The sequence below is a fragment of the Corvus kubaryi genome, unplaced genomic scaffold (genome assembly GCF_017639235.1).
Source record: "Corvus kubaryi isolate FWS band 111438036 unplaced genomic scaffold, C.kubaryi_AGA036_p1.0 66, whole genome shotgun sequence".
In the NCBI taxonomy this organism is placed as follows: Eukaryota; Metazoa; Chordata; class Aves; order Passeriformes; family Corvidae; genus Corvus; species Corvus kubaryi.
Genome location: NW_024582054.1, coordinates 29,875,978 through 29,897,585, shown reverse-complemented (window position 1 = coordinate 29,897,585; position 21,608 = coordinate 29,875,978). Strand labels below are relative to the sequence as shown.

The 21,608-nt window shown below is 38.6% G+C and overlaps 1 protein-coding gene across 5 annotated transcripts in view; it reads right to left on the bottom strand.

Annotated features, from left to right (window-relative positions):
• Positions 1 to 21,608, bottom strand: part of PPP2R5E (protein phosphatase 2 regulatory subunit B'epsilon) — a 74,175-nt gene that overhangs the window by 38,399 nt on the left and 14,168 nt on the right. Inside the window, exon 1 of one of the 5 annotated variants that reach the window (XM_042047818.1) lies at positions 12,717 to 12,857. The exons of 3 other annotated variants lie outside the window; for them this stretch is intronic. The gene's annotated coding sequence lies outside the window, so the exon portion shown is untranslated. Of the gene's footprint in view, positions 1 to 11,655; positions 11,745 to 12,716; positions 12,858 to 21,608 lie in introns of those variants that run through there. One more of the 5 variants, XM_042047819.1, reaches the window with a different exon arrangement.

The following is a 21,608-nucleotide window of genomic DNA, read 5'->3' as shown; positions in this document are numbered from 1 at the left end:
AATTTAAATCTCTTTATTTTCATACAGCTCAATCCAGAGCCACGGCAGTCAAAATTTCAAGGAAGAGACTCCTTTAGGCTACGCTTTGTTAATCTGTGACCAACACTTGCTCATTCTCCCTAGTGATGTCTGTGCTGTGAATATCTTTCAACTTGGAAGGGAACCAAGACCACAAGTCTGGTTGTCAAAGCTATTTATGAGCCATAACAAAACATTATTACATGAATACTCGCTGAAAAGGCTCTACATTAGTGCAAACTGGCATTGATGATGTGCACCCTCAACTGAGGGGAGAGCTTCCAGGGCGCCCTAGGTTTTATAAGTTTGGGCACTCTCACTACTCACTGACCTACACGAGGAATCTGTTATGAAACAGTTACATCAAACGTCTTGGATAATATGTAATCAAGGAAATACATGGAGGATAGTGAGAATTCCCGAGCAATTAATGGAAGACAATTGCCAGGGTATTTTAGTATACTGCTTGCTGTCCCACAAAAAGACAGACTCATGACATATTTGGCCTATATAGCATCCCTTATGCTTGGACTGATAATCCCCACTCAGCAGAACAGTGTCTCTTCATAATCAACCAGCAATACCTTCTTGCTTAGGTAAAACTGACAAAATTTTAAACACTTCCACATTAGTTCTTCAAGAAATGGGATGAGTTTAATGAAATAACCCCAAGACAGTCAAAGTTTACCCATTCTACCTGCAAGCACATTCAAGCCAAAAATGATCCAGGTTAAAGGAGGTAAAAAAGAAGGTAAGGAAAAGGATTCAAATGACAAGATTTTAGAGCAAAATTGATGGAAAAAGAGCAGGTAGATAAATGTAACAAAACATTTCACTAGATACAGAGGAACAGCAAAGTAGCTGTGAATATTATGAGAAGGGTACACAGTGGGAAACTAAAGGAGACAGGGAAACAACGTAAAAAATTATTAAAAGACCAAAAGAGAGAGGATGAGGTAGAGCACGAGACTTGGAAGACAGAGAAAAAACTGCTTGGAGAATATGAACACAATGAAAATAGCAGAATATTTTAAAAGGAAAAAAAGTAGTAGCTCAAAGTGTTTAAGCAAAACAAGAACGAAAGAGTTAGAGGTTAGGGGCTAGATTTGATTAAGCAGCCACATATCTGGAGGTTCTTGACACTGACATGTTAATGTATCCAATTACATTACTTACGGTGAGTTTGCCTAGACATCAAATTAACACTTATATTTTAGCCCCAGGCTAATCAAAGGTTTTGTAGGTTACTTTCGCTCCCTCCGCCCAATTTTTACTAATATTTCAGAAACAATTATTGGTGATTTCTCTTTTTTTTCAGGGAAGCAAGAAAGCTGGCAAAAATACATAAAAGTACTATTTCAATTCCCTAAATTAAACACATGGCAAAAAGTCCCAAAATAAGACAAACATACTTTGCTGAAACACAGAGTTACTGTGGCCAATTTCTTGGAGTGACTCAAGTTTCTTTTATGCTGGTTCAGAAAGCTCATGCCAGTTGTTTTAAGTAGGTTTTTACTGAATGGCACTTTCAAAGTACAAGCTACCCTTCACTCAGAGAGCTGAAGTCACTGAGTTTGCTGAGCAGTCACTAAAGAGAGCTTTCTGTCCGGCCACTTGAAAACACTGACCTGTGAAGAAGTTATCAGGATACTTTTGCCACATACTTTCTGCCTAACACCATCTAGCATTACATATGAAACACTTAATTGTTACTCTTCAAGTCTTCTCCAAGAAGGAAAAAAAAAGCAATGGATTGTAAATGTTCTTTATAAAAAGAAAGAAAAAGACAAAAAAAAAAAATCCCCATTCTTTGTTTTCTAATTTGTACATTTACATAACCATAAGCACCTCTCCACTTTGGTTTTTTGTTTGTTTGTTGGACAGTTTATTGTTTCTGGTTCTTTTCTGACATAAACCTGTTAATTTACCCAGTTGTATTAAAAAAAAAAAACCAAACAAACCTGGGAGACAACACTAAAAACACAGTACAATCAGCTCATGCTTCGCAACTCCCAGAGCTGTTAGAACATTCTCAGTGTAAGAATCAAAATATCCACAAACTTAAAAGATCTCCCAAATTTTAGCGTCATGCTCCGTTACAAACACAAGACTGACTTTACATTAAAAATCCTTGCAGCTGGGTTTCATGAGACCCCAGGATTAGTCACTAAGTGTTACTCCTTACAACTTTGCTCAGTTCTAGCTGGTAATGCCTCCAGTGCAGAGCCCTCCACCAGCTCCTTTTAGCCCTTACCAGGAGGAGTTGCACACCAGAATTAGTCAGGTTTTTCTGTAGGCATTTGAATAGCAAAAGCAGCTACAGGTAGAGCAAATGGAAAGCAAGCTGAACTTACCTATGTGCTCAGCTCCTGTACTCTAAATCACATCCCAAAGACCAGAGGCAAGAACACCATATAAACAAAGCCACCTTGTTCTCCAAGGGATTTCTCAAACACCCAGTACAGAGCAAAGCTGCACAATGGTAGCTTATGCTCCATGGAGATCACCCTACTGCTGTCTTCCTTTCCTTTAAAATCTCTAACAGTTCTTCAGGGTGCTTGGTAGTGTATTTTTAATTGCCTGGCTGTTCTCTAGGACCCCGCCATCCTCCTTCCATTCACAAATTCTTAGGAGAGCACTGGAACTCAAAACATCAATAGACACCAAGTCTCAGCTCCTTATTTCAACTTGGTCATGCTATGCTCAAATCTCTTTTATATCATACTTGTTTTCTGTTAATTTTAGAGAGAATGATGGATTACATTGCAGCCTCAGCTTTATCTTGCTACAACGTGTACAATTTAATTTATTTTTTGCATTGTAAATTGATGGCGATATTAGGCAAGACCAACCATTTATACTGAACAGTACATTGTTTCCAGGTTCCTTGGATGGCAGAAAAATCTAAAAGTGTTTACAACTTCCAGGACACTAAGAAACACCTTTGCAAAAAACCCCATGATGTCCTCCTGACCTAAGACAGAAGAATCCTTAAGAGGATTATTGTCTTTCTTTTGATAAGATTCTTACCAGATCACAATTTTTTTTTGCATGACATGAGAGGCCTGTGCTCTGTAATGATCATTAAACATAAGAACACAAACACGTCACAGCAATCTTACTGTTACCTTCCACTTTAAATGCAGTCACAAGGCAGTCCAGGATTTGCATTGCAATTCATTTCTTCAATGCATTAAGTACATAATGAAATAATGATAAAATTATATATCTGTACACGCTTCCTGTAAGAATGCAGAAATTGTATCTTGCTTAGTAAGAGCTCTGAAACTGCCATCTGTCCAAATAAAATATGCAATATTCATTTTGCTCCAACTACAGAGCTGCTCTGTGAAATTTATACAGAAATTCTCAGACACTTGCAAAAAAGCTTGAACCAAGAGCACAGGAAACCCAAAACATAACTCTTATCCAAGCAGGCTCAGAGCAAGTGCCAGAATTGCTACTTTGCTTGATACTGACCCACTAATTTATCCCAGAAGTCACAGGAATACTTCATTCTCAAGTGAAACAAATAGTTATGTGAGAGCTGTTCTACATATATAACCCACTGTCTAAGAGATCAGGTTTATACTTTAAAATATTCACATTTATTAGCTTAAATAATATACATACATATAAAATATACATTTCTATAGCCCTGTTTATACATTGAGAAGAGTTTAATTGAACCCTGAAAACACAACTTCCATTCCCTTCTCATCTGGCAGTATGAATTCAGTCAGCAACACATTATACTTTATGCTAATTTACCACAATAGTCTCCCAACATTTTCCAGTAACGTGCTACACAATCCAACTGTTTGCTCTCTCACTCCCTCCACAGAGGGGACAACGTGTGTAATGAAGTAAGGACTTTATGGAACTGCACATGTTTAAGATACTATGTTTGTGTAAGAAAAAAACCCCAGTATTTAGTAAACATACCCCAAAGTTATGACAGAAGATGCAGAAATAAGCTGGGAATTCATTTGAAAGTCCCCAAATGGACACACTGAAAGCTCAACTTCTTATATATTCTTATTCCTCTCTCCTCTTTCCTGCATGAGCTCCAGCATGGCACAACTAAATTATGGGGTTTGGCTTTCATTATTAATTTAGTTTTTTAAATACTAGTTTCAGCCCACTGAGATGTCCAAGATGAGAACCAACACCTCAAGTTGGATTTAATGTTATGCCAAAAGCAAGCTGGGGTTGCAGGGGATGCTCCATCTGCAGCAGCAAGTCCCTCAGGGAACCAGCCACTGTGTTTCCTGAGCACAAGACCATAATTCCTGCTACACCCCAGCCACGGGAAAACACAGGAAAACCTGAAGGTAATCCTGATCTGCACACTGGGATAACAGCTCCTTGCCAGCTAAGAAACTCAAAAGCATTACTCAGAAGATGCTACGTGAGGACTCTGCATCCACAAACAATCCATGTGGTTTCCTTGTCAAGAAGGGCGGTTACAACACCAGCCCCTCCTTCCACGTACACTCCTTGCAAAAGGCGTTCCAGCACTCAGGCTCCACCAGCCGTCCTGAGACACAGTCATTTGTGAGGCTCACACTCTGTTATTCAACACCTTGTGACAATAACTCCAATCAGCCAAGCCGGTAGTTAAGGGAACACCCTTTTTCACATTGCCAAGCCCAGTACATATGTCTAAATGACAGGAAATAAATATATAAATCTACTTTATTTTGCTTTTGTAATTACCATAGAGCTTGCTCACATTCCTAGGTGCACAGAAACACATTGTCATTCTATACCACTTCTACAGCAACTTTTTAATCTTCAGATTATTCAGGATCTGGAACAACTCAGCAATAGAAGGCAAAAACATGACATTTATATAATACTCGTCTGTAACCTGTCAAGTTAATATGTGTTATGCTGGGTATTTTATGTTATTATGTATTATCATTACATATGTCTATGCAAAAATAACAGCTATTCCTTTAGAAATAGGATCTTGTCCATCACAGAACAGCTCAGCTCAAAGCAGTGTAAATGAGAAACTCATCTACTAGTAATTACCCACCGTTAGAGTCTATTGCTCTGTTATACTAAACCAGGTATTTTTGCTAAAACTTGTAAAATTGACTGACAGAATATTAGGCCACTTTTCTCTTTTGAACAGAAACTTTTTATTATGCTTCTTGAGCCCTAAATGGGGTAGGCATTTTATCTCCCTAACATGGTTCTAGAGACCAAAGACCTAATTTCAGAATACTTATAATTGTCTAAAGAACAACTTTTATCATAACCTCACACTAGCACAAGGTACATAGACTTTTTTTCAGAAGATCTTTACCTCTAACCTCTTCAAAAACACTAAATAAAATAATGCAGGGTTTTTAAGGCAGAATATTATCTACCTGCTTGTGTGCAAATCCATTATAGGCGTTTTTGTTCTTCAGAAACGCTGTCTGCTCCTGGACAGACAAATATATCTGATGACCACTGGGAGTTGGCACCTGAATTTCTCTAGAAATTACTTAGACCCTCTGCAATATCACTGTCTACAACAGCATATTGCTTTTAAAAATAAATATTTGACCCATAACAAATTAAAAGTTCTCTATTAAGTTCTCAAGAACAAGTCTGGGAAAATTAGAAACTATACAGACAGGGTTATGTCATGCAAGTAACATAACCAAAGGTATAGCTCTGCTGGGCTTTGAGTCACTTTGCAAAGCCTTCTCAATTTGGACTGTTACAAACATTAACCAGACGTAACAGTTTGGGCATTAAATATCATTAAAACATTTCCTCTGTGGTTACCAAACAATGCCCTTCCTCATCAACTGTTACCCTCTCTACCTCTTCCAAGCTACTCATTAGTTAAGGTGCTTCTCTGTTGAAGATGATAAACTGAAATTAGATTTCCAGCAATATTTATCCCCAGCTGTGCTGAGGTCACAAACTTCATCTTGAAGTGGCACCCTGGCCAAACTGAAGTCAAGAAGTGTTACTCTGGTTCATTACAACTGTGATTGATTACACCTTTGCTCCAATTGGCAGAAAGCTCATTGCTTACTAATGAAAAAATAAAAAGGAAGAGCAGTCTCATCAGTTATGTATTCCACAAAAAATTAATGGAGAAAAACTCAGCAGGAAAAGTTTGTGGTTTGCAGATTTATACAAATACAGATAACTCTAAAAGTGAGGTGATCTAAACACACTACCAGTGAATTAGTGTAACATTCTGAAAGCATTTTTATAGAGCCTTTGCAGGTACAGATCAGCAAACATGCTTTGTATCTGTCCAAGGGAATACACAGATCACACCTTCCCTGGCTTGCCTATACTTTTTAAGAAGCAGCCAGCTCATTACTAGACCACTAGTAAGAAGTCTTTAACTTACACACATCCTTTGTATTTAAAGATAGGACTTCAGGTGCACCCCTCATGCCTTCTCTTTCTTCCATCGAATTCACTAATACATTATTAAATGCCGAGTGAAGCAAGCCACTCAGAATAAAATCGAGTATTTTAAGTAATTGCTTCCACTGGACTGAGGTTGATCAAGAGAAGGCAGACAGCATCCTATGTTCTCTTTACACTCAGGCTGTACCAACGGGCATGTATACAGATGGCCCTTTCCCAATCCAAGAGCTAACGCACAGCCAAAGTAGGTCAGTGAGCAACAAAAGAGTTTTTAACTATACTAATCCAGCAGCTTCAGTATCCTATGAAAACGGCAGAGAAGGACCATTGAAGCTGCTGTGGTCACAGGACTAAGTTGTAACTGTAAAGGCTAGAAAGCAAAATCCCAGCCCATCCAGTTCTCCTCCCTGTACCTTGCATGTTAATTATTTAGTCTCAGAGATGCCAGCAGTAGTCAACTAATTGCCTTCAAGCAAATCAACTGAAGCATCACTCGTGTGTGACTTACTCCTGCCTCTGACAGAGGCACTAATGTATCAATCCTGAACATAAGAGCTAACAATCTAGCGAGCTGTACACCCACACCTCTGGTTCCTGTCATTTTCAGAGGATGCTACAGCTTGTTTCATTTTCACATCAATGCCAGCCTTATCGCTCTTGTCAGATGGGAGTAAGAGCCCAGCTCAGGAATTCCTTTGGCAGCAGAGGCCTGTTGGTTTGAGGGTCTAACTTGGTATTGCTTTTTGCCATTCCTCTGGGCTGCTTGTACATTTGCTTGTTGATGGAATTTCTCTCACACACACACACTCCTATAACACTCCTTTCTGAAGGGTGCCTCTTTCTCTTGTTTCTCTCAGTCTACAGCTGAAGACCTCCTCCAAGCCTGCCCCCAGCTTCTCCAAATGCCATCTATTTTTACCTAGGCGCTGCCGTCTCATTCCGGATGCTGCTAATTGGCCCCTTAGTCACAACTGGAAAAGTAACCTGGTTGAGTAACTCTTTCTGAGCTGCTGCATTGAGGAATCTGTATGTCTCACATTCATTCAGACAAGGAAGCTTCCAGTAAATTTGTTCCAGGGTTTAACACAAATTAACCGGAATCTAGCTTCTAAGATTTTACAGCAGTTTCCCTCATACGTGCTGGTTTTTTTAAGTAATGGCCTTCCTGCACACGACATTTAAAGTTCTAAATCCTGCAAGAAAGCACCATATCAAACAGGAGATAACTGCAGCACTAGAGATCAACTGTACCCTATCTATTCACCAGCCTTTTTTTCCCCCAACATATTACCTACACCAACCTGCAAACATGCAAGGATTACTCAAAAGAAATGACAGAAAACCCATGTAAATTTAGATTTTTAAAAACTGAAACAAGCAAAGACAATACACACATAAAAGCAACCCATTCTGGAGAGGGTGCTTTTCCACACAGATTTCTTTCTCATGAACGTGACAGCAAGCCCAGCTTGCTACACAGCTACAAAATGATGTTTCAGACATCTCAGTGAACCCTCCTTGTTTCTCAATCACTTTGCTAATGAAAAGTTGAAACATCTTGGAATTTCCTCCCAACTATTCTGCTTCTGTATAGTTATCAACCAAATTTATACAAACAGGAAAAACAGATCATGAGAAAGACAGACTAGTTAGGCATCTTTTACTAGGAAAACACTGAGAAAAATAACTAAATGATCTGAATTAATCCTAAATTACTTGACAGCCTTTGTAATACTTTATTATTCCACTAAAAAGCCAAATTTAAATACTTGGTATTTAAAAGCCATTACTTTAGAAATACAGTATGTAATTAGAAAATTACCATTTTATTAAGAGAACTTGACTCATTTTTACTAATAAAGACTGCAGTCATTTAATAGTAATATAACGAATCCCTTCTAGAAATTCTGAGGTTACCACAGACAAACACATCACGTGTTCTTGACAACATGAATGCAACTCTCAAATATCGTGAATATCATCTGTAATAACTAAAAGTAGTGTTTTGACAGATTAGTAATTCTGGATTCAGTTCAAGACTGGCAGGATTAATACTATTTCCTAGGACGGAAGAGAGATCCTGTTCTACCTTATGAAGACAGCTCAGGCTGCCAAGAGTAAAGGAAAGAACCTTCAGCTGTGGATCATTAAGAAACAGCCATTTAAAAAAAGGGATGTTTTGGAGAACACAGCATCCAGTAAAACGATGGAGTACTTTTTCCATGCTGGACTTGAGAGAACTTAAAATCATTTATTCTGCAAATGAGAAATTGAATGCTTCTATGATGGTTTGTTTTGCTGAGAAAGGAACTTCTTTTCACTTGAAATGAAGGCTAAAAGGATCTGCTTTAAATGTGATTCTGCTAAAAAGAAAGAACACATACAACAGACTGCAAAATCCTTGCCCAGCAAACCACCACCACCACCATTAGCTGGCACATCCCTACTTCCCACTTTCACATTAGTGTGGTCTGGCTGGGGTTCTTTCTCTTTCTAAAGAGACATTTCCATGTGGCTGTGTACAACCTTGGTCCTGACTGAGGACTCAAGTTAATTACAGAACAAGTGTGCACATCTCTTTGGGTTCAAACACATGGTACCTCAAAACCAACGGGGAATCCCTGCTTCCCACGACACAGCACTGTGAGGGACATCCAGTGCCTGGAGAGAGCAAGGAGCGAGCAGAAGGAGAACAAGACCCCACAGGGGACACAGAGCCCATCACAAGAGCACCAGGCAACCTGGGCCCTAGAACCCAGCTCAACAGCATCCCTCTCTCACTTCAACTCCCAAACCTTGTGGTCGCTCATCCAAAACGTTGGAAAAAAATGTTTGGGAGTTTCTAGCTCTGGACACAACTCTGATGGGACAGACATGGTTACTCCTAGTTACACACTCCAACTCTCCAAGAGATGGTTCAGGCGTACCCAAGTAGTTTTTGCCCAAGCAAAGGCCTGATGGTTTTACAGGAGACTCCTCTCATCCAGTATCTGAGGCAGACATCCTCTCTCACTGCACACAGCCCTACCTGGGCACCCAGGCTGCCCTGGCCTAATGCAAGGTTTCAATCAGGATTCAGCAAGGCAGAGGAAATTAAAAAGGCTGCTTGTGTAATGAAGAGGAAAATGACAGGTTCTTCTGCTTTGGGCATTACTCTTCCCATTCTGAGATAATCCTTCCCTGAGGCATCAGCACCACCTAAGGGCACTCATGGGGCAAGTATTTACTCTTGGCCCTCCCTTCAATATCTCAGATACCTAAGAAAAAAATTAAATTATTCCAAAATTCAACTAGTTTGTAGACAGATGTAGCCTTATGCATCGGTGTTTTGATTAAAGTCATTGTAAGGCAAACAAAATTGTATTATTTTACAACAGTGTACTTTTACCTGTTCAGGAATAAAATTTTTTTATTATTTCTCCACATCCTCACCATGTCCAAGGAACAGCAGATCAAGTAAGCCTTGAATTTTCTTCTGTTTCCAATGTTACAAAGTGCTGAGAGTTTAAAAGGCTGAGGGAAAAGTTGAGCTCTCAGAGCAAGCTCAGCCACCGCAGTTTGCCAGCAGCAGCACTTCCCCCCTCTCCCCTGCAGGATAAACGGGCTGGAGCAGAGCTCCCTCCGCTCCTCTGTGCTGGACCCGACTCGTGCCGGTTTCAGGGAGCTCCAGTTCCCTGCCCCGCACCTGATACAGCTCCTCTTATACAACAGGTCTGGCCAGTTCCTCTCTGCCTCCTCATTCTGTGACTGAGCAACAAACTTCCCTCGGTTTTCCCCCTTCCCTGATCATCCCACCTTTCCTTGGCACCAGCTCAAGAGCTGCCATTAACCCTTAACTTTCAGGTAGGTCTAAGACAACAATCATTGGTCATTTTCTGGTTTTGGGCTTCCTGAGCTCCTAAAAGAAACAAAAAGCAACCCACCAAAAAACAACAACAACAAAAACCAGGAAGTTTATTTTCTCACTGTATGTAATGAACTCATTGAAATCTGTAGGAAGAAGTTTATAACTACTTGAAAATGTTTAGGGGGGACAAAAGAAAAACAAAACAAAACAAAACTGTGACCACAGTAAATGTCTGACTTACAGTACCTGAAACTCCTAATGTTTTCTGAATGTCCATGGGGGAGAATACACAGGAGGTGTATGAAATTCCCACTGGACTGCTATTTCAAAACTAAGCTACTTTTTTATTATGCCTAATAAGCAATGCTGATGTCCTTTCTTAAACCAAACTGAAACACAGTATTTCACTCCTATGAAAATATTTAAGAACATTACTGGTACAAAAACTTCTGGATTTATAACTTTCACATATAAACTTTGAAAACTGTAATTCTAGTTTGGTTTTAAAAGTAAATTTTACCTTTATTCTGAGCATAATTCCCTACCTGTAGCTGGAGGAGAACCAACTCAGGCCCTGGCATGTTCAATGGCGACTTCAAAACTTGTCTTAACTTCAGCAAAAAGATGGGCAAAAAATAAACTGAAAATCTCTTTTGAATTAGAATACAAATACAGTCCTTCTGAACATCCTTCAACACAGCAATCAGCCCTTGCTTTTATTAAAATGTTACCACAAAACACACCAGCCAGAGTAACACAAACACTAACACTCATCTCCCTTCACCTCTCAAACACTGAACCTGATTCAGCAATCCTTACTTAATCAGGCAAAGTGCTAATATAATGAAATGAGAATTATTTCTGAGCATCACAAAACCTGGTCTTAATTCTGAAATGCAAGAAAAACTGTTACAACATGGGGACTGATCCTACGCTTCTTCAAATTTTGGGCCTCTCAAGCCTAGAAGAACTCTGCAGATAGGATCAGGTTATATGTTGATCTGATTTCCACCCACTGTCTCAAGGCTCTAAAACCCAGCAACAAAAGTATCATTTAAAAAAATAAGGATCAGCTTTTCTCTGACTCCACTGCTTTGCTACAGCAAGCACAGACAAAATATTCTGATATGGTCTATGGTAAATGGTGTCAGTTGCTTAAGTAGTCAACTTAAGTTATAAACCAAACCAAAAAGGATCCTACTTGAAACTTAAGAGCCTAAACATAGGTCACTAGAAAAAGCAAACATAAACAACATCCCACCAAAAAGGAAACCCTAACACCTTATCCCTTGCTTAGGAATGAAAATTTCACAATTAGTCACTCAAAACTGTATCTCAGAAAATACACCTTTTAACTATGTAAGAAACTATAATAAAAATTTCTTATTTTTACAGACCTCTCCAACTTGATGAGTGTTACCTTCATTACATCCACAAGATATTTCCACAAGATGAATATGAAATTTCCATCAACACAGCACTTCAAATAACATCCTTCCTTCTAACCTGAGTGTTTACTGAAGGTATGTTTAGAAGTCCAGCACCAGCCTACAGTCTAATTCACTTGTCTAACGAGTGAATTATATTCATAACTGGATGGTGATTAACACTAAACAACCCAACACTCACACAAACAGCACAGCAAATCATTCTTTTCAAACTGCCAATCGCTGAGGTCAAAACATTCATGCTTTTAAGTCAAATTACAATCAACTTCCTCCCCACCCATTCTACTATTTCTTATTCATGCATTGACAAAAGCATGGAAGCCACTTCACAAAAAATCATGGGTCTCTTGGAAGAACCTACATTATTTAAAGATCAAACTACTTAAAAACCAAGAGAGGGATAGAGGTTCTTGATTTTTAAAAACAAAATAAAGAGAAAAAAACAACAACCAAAAAACCCTAACCAAACAAAACCAAATCAAATTTAGTTTCCCTTTGTTTTAGATACTTCCTTTTATCCTCTCATCATTTTATCCTTTACAGCACCCCTCAACTAAACCACCTTTAGGTTCAAGCCAAACATTTGTTTTCTATTCCACATTTTTTTCAGAAGTTATCCAGACTAATATAGCGACACTTTGAATTATAAGCAATTTACAGGGGTCAGTTCTAGCCTCTGAGGAAATGTTAGGTTTAGGTTTTAAAGCTGTAGTTGTAAAAAAAAAAATTAAAACAAAAAAAAAGAAGTACTGCTTTTCCCTTCCACTGGAATTCAGATTCATGCTAGAGCCCCTCTTTATCTTTCCAAACTATGTTAACGTAATCAAGTATTTCCCAACAAAATATTATCAGCCTCCTTGACACACCACTTCTGACAGCAGCAACAGCACAGGGAAGACAACATTATGAAGGACTTGTAAGAGCTAGAGTTTTTTGGTGGAAGAACCTTGCAGCAATCCTGCTGACACAATCTCTGAGCCTGGCAGTGCTCCTGATTTCTGTTTACCCACCCTGGATCCTCAAGGCAGCCGTGACACGGGAGCCACGGCCATGGTCCGGCACGGGAGGCGGCTCTGCAGCTCCTCGCTGGCTAAAACTTCACTCCAGTTTTCCTGGATAAACACACGCCGGCCAGTCCTTTCATTATCTGCATAATCCCAGCCTCCTTGATTGCTGCACTGTAATACCAGTGCCCCAGTGAGTTTTCTTTCCTGAATTATGGCCACACAGAACATGACCGGGGGTGTGCCAAACAAGATGATTAAGCAGCAAAATACGACAAGGCGTGAGTTGTATTATTAATATTCCTATCTAGCGTTAGCCACAGAAACGAAGGGTTTGTGCAGCCAATAGCAGCTGTGCACAAAGCAAGCTCCTCCACTCCGACTCACTTTCAAAATAAGAGCAACTATTTTTTTTGAGTCATTTTATTCTTAGGTTGCTTCGACACTGAGCTGTATTTCGGCAGTTTACAAATTGCTTCCTTTTTCAAACTCTACCTTGAAACAACGTTGGAGGAAACTCTTAAAAAGGCAGACTCGAATTAGAAGTCTGTATTTTCAGAGAACAAGAGCATAACCATTTTTCAACAAGATATATTGAACAGCGATTCACTGATATAAACATTTCATATATTTAAGAATAGATATAGATAGATATACATATCAAATCTCCATAAATTCCAGATTCATCAGCAAACTATTTCATTTTTACAAACTCATTGAAAGATAAATCAAAAAGCAAGATTTAAGGAGGTCATATAAAATAATAAAACAGGCAGGAAACCTTAATTTGCTTTCCTTTTTTTTTGGATGTATGACTAGGTAACATATGACAATAAATTATTGCATGCCACACTACCAAATTAGTACAATAAACACTGAAAGCCCACACAGATGAACTTTTTGATGCCATAAAAGATCACTTCCCAGTGTAGGGATGTGTTGTTCAATACTCCTTAAGACAAGGCATTTGCTCCTGAACTCCTTTCAGCTGGCAATGAGGATCTCCAATGCATGTGGTATCAGCCCCGTCCTCAGCAGTAAACAAAAGAAGGGAGAAAGGGCAGGCAAAGATAGCTGCACTCAGTCAGGAAGTGAGAAAATAGAAGAGCTTAAGCAGGATCACAGTTTAAAAATATTTTAACTCTATGGCCTTTCTTTAACCTGGGGAGGCTTGCTAAAATGTGCTAAGAGAAGAAAAAAGATCTGGTGAAGCAACAAAATGAACTATGGATTTCAGTTAAAAGTCTTTAAAAAAACCCAAAGTACACTACTCTTAGGAGAAAAAATTAATTTTGCATAATGACATCAGGAATTACTGTAATATATTAAAACCCAGAATAATTAATTTAAAAATTTTATTCCTAAAAAAAAATAGAATCTGATTGAAAAGCAAGACTTCATGCTAAAGACAAACCAATGAAGCAACACTGCTCCAGTCTGGATACTTAAATTTCACTAGGCACTTCATCACCTCTAATCAAGACCTTTTTAAATGTTTGTGATAGTCTCATTTTTGAAAAGAAAAAACAGAAATTATTCAATCAGATTTGTTTCTATTAAAATAAAATTAGAGCAATCTTTCAGTTACTTAGCTGTAATAAAAGCAGTGAATCTTAAAGAGTTTGCATAATGTTGTAATTTTTATCTTGTTTTTCCGCAAACCTGACAATAGTAATTTTTTTTTAAGACTGTCATTTTTATGCTGTATTACTCACAAGATACCAATTTAAAGGAATGCTGAGAAATAAAAAGAGTCAGATTAAAAGCATCCATTAATTCTCAATGCCCAGCTGGAGACATCCCAATTTTTCTGAATGTTTACTTAGTGCTGGGTGGTGTTTAGGACTAGCTCCCACCAAGTTCACTTGCACTTTGAGTCATCATCCATTCTGTAATTCACCACCCCGTGTCTCAGGCTGAGCAGCAAAAGCAGCAAGCGAGCAGTTCTCAACAACTAGCAGCGATTCACCCAACATATACAGAGCAGAGGAAACAGCAGAGGCTAATTCCTCCAAGGAAACATCCCACTAGTCCAACTCATGAAAGCCTCACTTTTCTTCCCAAATTCCTTACTGCCTTTCCAACAACTTTCACAGCTTCTAAAGTGGGAAAAGCTAGGGTCTTAGAGCTGCAGATTTAGGAAACTGCAAGCTGAAAGGGACTACAAAAGCAGGCAGTTTAACCTGAATGAAAACAGTCCCTAAGATATCCTACAGAAGCAACCCTCCACGAATTAATCTGGTAATGTGTGCTCAGCTACAATGTAACTTTCCAAATCAAGTCACGACTTTTAGGAAACTCACAGAGAATTTATCATCCATTTCAACAGCTCCTGCCAGCACAGACTTTTCCTCACTATTAAAACCACATGGTTCCTGCCTTAGCTGACAGCATCAGTTCTTCTATTTAACCAGTATTTTCTCCCCATAAGACACTACGACCATATCTGTCCAGAAGCCTTTTAATAAACTATTCAAACTGATTTTTGTATTGCATAAGGCATTTTCTCTGGGTCTTCGATCATTTAATGGGTCTGCATCTCTCTTATCCTCCTACTGCTCCTGCAAGTATGGCTATGATGCATCCTCATATTGATTTTACCAGAGCCCCAGCCAGAACTAACAACGATGCCTCCATCACACCTCAGAGGAAACAAATCACCCTCATCTGCTCCGTGAGAATGACACATGTACACTCTGGTTAATAACAGATGCTAAAATGCCTGATCATTCTTAATTATGATAACCCTATCTAGCTGTTACACATAGAGTAATCTTCTGCTGTCTCAGAACTCAGCCTAATTTGGGCTGGTGTTCACAGACAAAGCAAAAAGCTGACCTAGGGCACAAACACTACCCCTGACAAACAGCATGGGACCACTAGGGGAGTTCTAAAGCAACCAGTTCATGTGGGCAAACATGCACACTTTTAGAAATAGATTTTTTAAAACTCTGAAAAAAACCCCTGAAATTTAAGAAACTGTATATAGCAATTTTAGTCACATTACTGTACAGTACAGTAGCAAAAGAAAAAAGTAAGCAAACAACCAAGAATGTATTTGTGAAAACTGAAAACTGCTTTCTCTCAGAAGCAGAACTAGCAGGCAAGATAGATCACCACAGACCCTCTGAAAAATCTCTTGTCACTTCTTTGCCTCACCTTAAAAGTGAATAATATTTTTTTTCCTTTCATGTAATTTTGAAGAAGTCTCCTAGGTTTTAGTTAAATTTGCCTACAATGAAATGATCATTTCTAGAATAAGTAGGCCATGGAAAACTCAATTTTCCATTTAGATTCAAACAAGAGATTGTCATTCATTTGAATATTATTTTGTGGCTCAATGTGAACTTTGAGTGCGACATGCTGAAAAGATAACGTTTTTCCCTGGTTTCTATAGCACCTGCTAGAAGCTTCAGGCACACAAAATCAAACCTATTCCAAAGGTACAAAACATTAATCACCTCTTTTGACATTTTCCAGGTTAAGTATCAAATGTGCTCTACTGGAAATGCTTTGTTACCCACACGTGCGCAAACCTCTGCTTCTGAAGGAAAACTATCTCCCTTGAAGTTAACTATTTAGTAACCTGGCACAGAGATCCTCTCATCAACTCTCCCCATGGAACAGGTCATAAAGGCAGCCCCACTTAGAAATTAATTTGAAGTTCATACTCCCTGTTTAAATCAACTACCCTGGTCCTGAGCAATGGATTCCTTAGGCCTTTTCTCTGTTTCACTCAGGCTGCACAACAGCTTCTCACAACTTTTATCTCCCCTCTCCATCGCTAAAAGAGAGGAAAAAAAAAACCAAAAAAAAAGCCAGGATAGCTCATTTCATGTGTCCCACATAGCATCTCACAGGTCAGAAATGAAACAGCTAAAGAACTTTTAAACTCTGGCTCAGCAACAAGGTGAGAAACCAGAGCAGTTCCCAGGACTATCCAACCTGCAGAGGAGGCTTGTGCAGGGATGAAGAAAACTTCCCCTCTTTGGATCCCCCAGGGAGCGCTACACACACCCAAGAGAAATCCAGGCCCAGTCCTACCACCTCAGTTATGGTGCTCCCAAAAGCTGCAGCACAAAATAAAGCCTTAAGGTAAATTTTCATTGTGTTATACAGCCTTGAAAAACATTAGTAGTAACCCTGAGTTTTCTGAAAACTTCAGAAAACAACACTCCACAGCTTTCAGCTTAACTTACATAATCACAATCAGAAACGGTATTGCTCTCTTTGAAAATCAAGTTCAAAATGTTGCATAAACTGGCATAAAAAAAACCAAAAAAAAATTTAAGACAGGTGGGAAGACAAAGTAGGGCTTGGGGTTGGATTTCTTTTGCCCTCCCATCAAGATTAGCAGATTTTTTTACTCAACATGAACAGCAAATCACATCCAGACAGTAAGTACATTTTTAAACTGAACAACCTCTGTCATATTTGTCCCAGTAATTCTTCCAGTCATTAAATGTCCCTTTTTTTCAGGCAAACCTACTAAACAGCTGCTTAATATTTTCAAGTAGTTTTGGTCCAGGTAGCATCTGCCAACCTCTGAGCTACATTTAGCATCCTCCCACAGTTGAAGCCTAACAGACTTCTCTATTGAGACTTAAATCAGCAGCCTCTTTGTCTCCATGCAACTGCTCTTTTACTGAAAACGGTATGGCAGCACAGAGAGCACAATATGAATCTAAGCAGTGAAGCTGGGAAAAAACTTCTTGTTGCCTGAAAAGAAAAAAAAAAAAGTGAAATCCCACTTACTTCCTCACTGGAAAAAATAAAATGCAGGCCCTCCCTCCCTGCAGCCATATGGATGCCATCACAGTGGTAAATGCAGGTGGCAAAACAGACATTTCAGTGTTCAGAATCACTCACAGCCCTGTCAGCCAGTTCCCATCCCTTCCCAGGAATGGATCAGATGGAATAATTTTTAAGGGCCTGTACCAGACAGGGCCATGTTTTACATGGTACCTTTTTTTCCCCCCTATAAAGGAAATCTCTACTCAGGCAAATAAGCTTCCCTGCAATTTACATCTCCTCACAGGATTCTCCTAAATTTTACACGTATATTATACTGAAATTCCACACTAACTTTTTTCTTCTGTTTAGTATTAGAAGAATGTGGGTTTTTTCAGTATTATGCATGTTGTTGTAAGAACAAACATTGGGACTGATGAGCTGGATTTACTTAATATTGCAGATCATCTTGCTTCTTCTAAAATATGAAACCAGGAATATTTGTGTTTAATGCCAACTACTTAAAACAAAACAAACAAAAGACCCAGAAATACCTGTGGACTTTGAACCCAGGCCTGCTATGCAGTGTGGCTTCATTAAAAAAAAGACTGTTCTGTGCAAGCCTGCCATTTGAAATGATAATTATCCTCACTCCCCAAACACCTTATAAAATCAGATTATTTATCACTAGGTGAAATGACAAATCCATCATCCCCTAACAAATGGTACCTAATACCTTTATTAGACAAACACAGACACCTGACCTTTGATAATTTGTTCTATTTAAGGATCTTCAAGTGCTGTCAGTTACCAAAACATACAAAAGCAACACTTATGGGGGGGGGGGGCCGCCGTGGAGAGAGGGAAATAATCAGCTGTATTTACATCTAACACTCCAGTACCTAATACTCTATCCAAAATTCGCACACAAAAACAACCAGTCTGTGGTTAAATAAATAAAACAAAAACCATACAAAAATCAAACAACTCCTGAGACCTTTGATATCTGACCACTGATGACTGGTCTTCCCTATTCTCCTACCTTAAAATATATAGTTTATCAAGTCCATCAAAAGTCCGACCCCGAATAATTTTGTTAATTTTGCCTATTAATACATGTAGACTACAGACAGTTTTTTTCAGGGGTTTTTCTCCTTCCATTACTCTAAGGAAGCAATCCCACAGAAGCTCTTTGTGCAATCCTTGAGAAAACCAGCATCCCAAAGTGTCAAAGCCACACTAAACAATCCCAGGACACGCTCATTTCTCTCAGGACAGGCTTCAAGACACGTGTGTGAATGCACACACCCCCTCCTTGAACCCAAGGCTAAATTTGCTCACGTTAATGCATCCACTCACTCCCAAGTGGTCAGTGCTGAGAAATGTGCACTCTGGTTTCTGGCTTAGTCATGCACACAAAGGTAAACATTTTGAAGTTCAATTCAACTTCACACAAGAACAATAAAGAATTAAGAGAAAATAAATCAATTCCTTTCGCTTAATACTACACTGCATGTTTAAGATTAGCCAAGTGGGAAATTTCATCTTTATCTTATTTCTAGAGATGAAATGCTACAAAACCTCTTTGTTACTTATTATTTGTTCATTCCATAGGCATGAAAATATGAGTAGTGTTTATTTTTTTAACTAGTCATTTCTTTTATCTGTTATTTGCCAAAATCTAGCAATACCGACCTCAGAAGCAAATTTAATCTTCCCAAACTTTATAACCTTAGATGCTATCTATCACACTATATTCTTCCCTATTCCAAAGATTTAGTTCTATAGGAGAGAAAGTGGATTAAAGACATATTGAGGATTATAGATTATGCAGTTAGAACAAACACGGGCAAGTATTTCAAATAGCTGACCCTCCAGAAAGGAATCACATTCTGTTCTCGAGATGATATACAAAAATAGAAAGCACATTCCACTAGGAAAATATTTACTTAATAATTTATCATTTACGAACTACTACTGTACAAATGAAAGTACAAAAGACAGCATATTGAAATCCACGTGAAGATATATATGCAATGATTACAACACAGCTTCAATTTCAATTGTGATTGGATTTACAAAGTTTACTCTATTCCAGCATGAATCACACTTCAGTTTTCCCTCAAAGTCCTACGTTCAAAACGGATTCCAATTTTTTTGGATAGAAGAGGCTGACACACACAGTGCTGCCAAAAAGTCTAGAAATAAAAGGATAAAAATCTCCAAGTATCCAACTGGAAAGAAATGCCAGTGAGATATAAGAATCAATTTAGTCCAGACATTAATAACTTCCTTAATGATCCAATGATTAAAATAGCATATAGATAACATCTTCTGAGGATATTAAATAGAGAACTTTGAGTAGCAGTGAAGTCAGAAATAATACAAAGGAACCTAAGCAAATTCCTTACACAGCCAGAAAATAATGTGAGGTTCAGTGTGGAAAAACATCAGCTAATACATCTGGGAAAAATAATCCCAAATATAGATATTCAATATGGACAAGAAACCTGGGAAACAACAATGCAGAAAAAACTGCATTAACCACAAATGCAGCAAGAGTGAAAAAAAAAAAAGAGAGGGAGGGAGCATCTGTCCAGCCACTGAATCTAGTAATGGGGGGAAGGCTGAATTACTTCCATTCACCCATTTGACAGCTCTCCCAAAATGAAGTACACGGGGGTGGATGCTCTGTTCCACTCTTGGCTGCAGCTCTGGACATGAGATAGGTCCTGTTCCTTGAGATATTTAAAACTACAGGGGCAAAAAATACTATCAAGTACTGAGTGCTTTAGCCTAAAAGACCAACTGCAAACAAAAAACAAAGACTCTGAATTTTTTATTGTATATGATGTGGTGTTATAGAGCTTTTTTATTATATTTGATATATCAGAGCTCTTTAATCCAGAAGTATAATACTTCTCCAAAAGCAAATAAACATGAAAATATGCTCATTTCCAAACCATTTGCTTTTTATTGACCATGAAGTTTTGGCACATCTCACCACAACTGAAATCACTTTGACGATTTTGGCTCTCAAATGAATTTTTGCCATAGTGCAATGCCTGTTCACATTGGGAACAACTGTACAAAACAAGGGAAGACAAACCAACACTGCACTCGTGTCAAATGAGGTCATCTCAGAATCTATATGAAGGGAATGGCAATCCTCCTCTCTGCAAAGTCCTTGATTAGTAGTTTCTGCAACAGGAATGATTGTTCCTTACCAAGGAGGAAATAAGAGAAACTTGCTTAGGGATACTTCAAAACCTGCTTCTAGCCATTTACCTGTTTTTCCAGATATTATGGCATTTTTCATTATAAGAACATCCCAAAAACTTAAGAAAAATAGTTTTACATTGCTAATGGAAATTAGAATATCCCCAATTCCATGACACTCTCTCAGAATCAGCTCAGAAGCATATACAGAAATTCTAGGTATTATTTGGGTTTGTAGGTTGCTTTTTCTGCTGTGAGTGTGGGGATGTTCCCATCAAGAGCGTTAACTGGAAAATTCTGTCCCACTTGAGATTATGGGATACCTGAACCAAAGCTTAAACTCAGCCCTTCTTGCCCATGAAGAAAGAGCTTCAAATGCTGTTTGTTGAACTTGACTGAGCACATTATGGATGTGGTAGTTAGGGACAAACAGGACAGTGAAAGAACAGGAAGAGGAACAGACTTGTCCTGAGAAATTCAACACATTTCTCTTGCCACTGGAATCTCCTACAGTTAAAAAGAGACAAAATATTAAAAGAGAGATTCTGACAAGATCATTGATTCTGTGGCTTTTAAGAAAAAGACAGAATCTGTTTTATTTATTACTTGGGACACATGTTTGTTCTTCCTGAAATTAAAGAAGAGTGAGAAATTTCACTCTGTGACCTGGAATTTCACAGTTAATGGGAGAATGGAGTAAACATAACCTCAAGTACTTTGCTCCTCTCTCCTTCCTTGCCATGATTCCCGCTGACTCATGGCAATGAAGTGTTTAGAATTTTTCCAGGAGCTTTTTCACTGCCTGGCTTATGCCTAACCCACAGTATAGAACTCATTTGCTCATTTCTCTAATATTAGGAGACTCACAGCAGCTCTTTTTACTTGTGACTAAAGAGATTTAATCTGGCAGCTCAGACCATATACTAAAGCAATTTACAGCAATGGACA